General features: G+C 32.6%; 1 long non-coding RNA gene across 1 annotated transcript; it reads left to right on the forward strand.

Annotated features, from left to right (window-relative positions):
• Window positions 1-732: 732 nt before the first annotated feature.
• LOC128993211 (uncharacterized) lies at window positions 733-2,662 on the forward strand. Its single transcript, XR_008490741.1, has 2 exons — window positions 733-1,131; window positions 2,412-2,662. It is a non-coding gene; the product is annotated as an uncharacterized LOC128993211 (long non-coding RNA).
• Window positions 2,663-3,497: the final 835 nt, after the last annotated feature.

The following is a 3,497-nucleotide window of genomic DNA, read 5'->3' on the forward strand; positions in this document are numbered from 1 at the left end:
GTCCCTATTAATTTATGTGTAGCTCTTAGCATGTGTGTGTCTTTTTGTTTTTCTCCATGACACGTCAAGAAAAAAATTTGGTATTTGATCTTAAAATTAATTATTGAACCTATTATCGTACTATATCGTCTGTGTATTTTTTACAATCTCACTTTGGATAAACATTCGACTGAATTATTAGATGTTAGATTACAATTCATATTTAAAAAGTTATCAAGAAAGTTTATCAGCAACACTGGACCTTTGAAAGGGAACCTAAGAAATAATTGAAATGGGGCGAAGCCCTTATGGAAGTCACTTTATCGTTACCATTCGCAGGGCCCCCGGATCATCAGTTTTAAAAATTACACCTCAATCGTAAAAGTCGGAAATCGTAGGACGGCTGGAAAACGGATGTAACAGAGAAAACCCTTATTGTATTAAGTATATCTCTTATATATTATTAATAATATATAGGTACGTAGTCGTAAAAATGTTATTGTTATTCAAAAACAAAGTTATTGTAGCAGAAATTAGACAGTCAATTTATTTAGTTCTATGAAATTTTTAAGTCCCGTTCCAAAATGATAAAATAAGGCTTTGTCAGCCATGCTGAATTTGTTATAGTGTCTAAATGCAATTAATAGGTCGCTTACGACAGATAATAATTATTGTGTTTTGTGTTGTGGCTACTCTGTCAGTGAAGTCAGTTGGGGAAAAGAATGTCAGCTGAGCTCTCATCAGTGTCACAGCTGTATTGGTATCCGTCGTCTGCTATTTATTTACAGTGTGTTAGATGTGTCATTGCAATTATTTAACTTGGTGGATTGCTGTGTTTTAGGTTCCTAAAAAAACCCTGAATAGCCTAGGAAAGTTTAAGTCTATTATTTCATGATCACCATGAATCTCAAGCAGTTAAATAATTTGGCTAGCAGACTTCATATTGGGCTCGTCAAAATTTGCATCGCCTCTACACTGGTTGGCACTGCTTTTGTTATGTATGGCATGTATGAGCTCACATTTAAAGTAAGGCCTAAACTTTTAGAGGAAGAAAAATCTGCTAAAGAAGATTTGTTGAAAGAAGGAAGAGAGACAATTGTTGATACTGCCTCGGAGTTGAAGCTGTGATAGCCCCTAAACACCGGTAGCAGGGTAAGGTATCCGGTAGCCTTAGGCCTATTTAGTGAAATAATTATTTGACTCCATTGTATTCATAAAAATATCAATAACCATAAATTCAATTGATATTCTCAATCGTAGGACTAGGCTATTTCAAAATTGTGCTTGGCTCTATGAAGAACCTATACTCTTCTTTTGATAACCGGAACGCTTTCAATCTAGAGTATAATAGCCTAAACAAAGAGTGAAAAACCTAGCGTAACCCAACCCAAGAACATGATTTAAGTAAAGTGATGACCTATCAACAATAACTTATAACGTCTAACTTATAAGTTCCTGTTTTTATCATTTTGTAAACTTAATAAATTCTAGGCCCTAGGTTAAGCTTAATTATTATGACTATTGATTTGGCTATCAAGAGTCTTTTAAAAATGAAAGTTCTTCCTTACTAATTTTTAGGCTTTTGATTGTGTAACACATCATGAATAGGAAACTGATTCTTAAAATCTGAAGACCTAGCGAGAGAACAGTAGGTATTATGTCATAACGCCAAAAAAGCTGTGAAAGCAAATGTTTTCTGTTAGCACGTCCATACAGACCCAATGTCAGATACTGACCATTTTTAATCCATTGTTTGAGTGCAACAAATGAATTAAAAGCCAAAACGCTTTATTATTTAGTACAGTTGAGGGAATTTAATGAAAAGTTTTTCAGTAATCCTAAAATTTTTTTGCTTAGCATATAGGTAATATTTAAATAAATTTTCCTGGTACGGAGTACAGGGAGCGATCTTCTGCTCATCCAGCGGCAGTCTGTTTGACTTATTGGAAAACATTACCATCAAATTACCTAAGACGGACTCCGCTTCCACGCTTAGGGGTAGTCTAAACTCAAATCCACCGTGTTAGCGTCGTCTGTTTTCTTAACTGATCAGTTACTATATAAATGTTTCGTATTCTTGTTTGTGTCATGTTTAAATGTTTATAAAATTATTTTTTTTCTTGTTAAACAATATGACGCTCTTTGTATGAAGTAAGAAAACTGTCCTTGTACAGCCTTATGTTGGTGCCATACAGGTACCGAAACTAGTTGTGTTTACTTTACTACAACATTGGATTGCCTAATAGCAGGTAACTTATTTGAACCTTTTAATATTATTTGACAATCCGGAGGATAACATCTACAATGAAGGCCCTGCCACAGTCTCGCCCGTCATTTATCCCAGTAGGCCTATCTTTGTTGGATAGTCACCGATGATCACAGAAGGTTACTACATTTATTGATACTATATATTTGGTTTATTTTTGTTTCAGACTTTTAAGTAATGAATACAACTCTAGACAAAGACCATAAGACCAGGAATATTAGCATGTGAAAAATATAAAGAACGATGATGCATTTACTTGTAAATACAGGCCAGAATATGAATTACACTCTGAAGAGCTGAATTAACTTTAGCAGTGTTAAGTTAGGTACTGTAGTTATTAAGTACAGTACATTTATGCACTATGCTATTCGTTAGTCTTTTGTAACAAAAATGCAAGATAAAATTATGTTATTTTAAGGTCATGTGTTTTACATTGAAAACCTAATTCCATCTATTTAAGCATTTTCTGGAATCCTTAAAAAACCTACATCCAAAGTATGTTAATATCAAAGTTCTTTTTCAACATTCTTCTTCAATTTATTTTTCTGAGTTCAAAGTATTAAATAAATGAATTGATAAGCAGGCTAATGTGAAATCTGTTAGATTTTCACTTTCATAAGCCATGGTTTTTAATGAAAGCTATGTAGGCCTACTGGAATTTCTAACAATTTTGGAATGATATCATTTGAATCAATAAAGTGAAATCAATTTTGGTGTTCAGTAAAACCTTAACTAACCAAAATAAAGAGGACGGAGCTTTTTCAATAACCTTTTTTTTTATCAATGGTTGGAACTTAGAGGCTATTAGAGACATATAACAGTAGTTTTTTACAATATTTTAATTGCTGTCGGTGAGATACAAACACATAACCTATTCAAATATTGAATTGTATTTTCTGACCATTATTCTATTACGGTATGAAAGCTGTATTGTAGTCTGCTCCATTATGTTCTGTTGGGCACAGGACCCCATTAATTTTTCAATTGATTTTAATTTTTTTTTTGTTACTTTTAAGTATTGCTTTTGTAAGGAGTTTCACTGTAAGCCTAATGGTTGTCTTGAACTAAGATTAATTCAATCCGTGGTAAAACCACAAAAATGTGATTGGTTCAGAATGTGTTTGATTTTCTTTAACCAAATACATGAAGGAAAAAAGACCAGTTAAGTTCTTGTTTTTTATTCTACAAAATTTGTAAGAACATGAAAGTATTAGTCTATGTTTCAACAAAAAAACATTAAAATAGTATATTT

This window comes from Macrosteles quadrilineatus, unplaced genomic scaffold (assembly GCF_028750875.1).
Source record: "Macrosteles quadrilineatus isolate MER2022 unplaced genomic scaffold, UCM_ALF_1.0 Scaffold_4__1_contigs__length_99947679, whole genome shotgun sequence".
Classification (NCBI taxonomy): Eukaryota; Metazoa; Arthropoda; class Insecta; order Hemiptera; family Cicadellidae; genus Macrosteles; species Macrosteles quadrilineatus.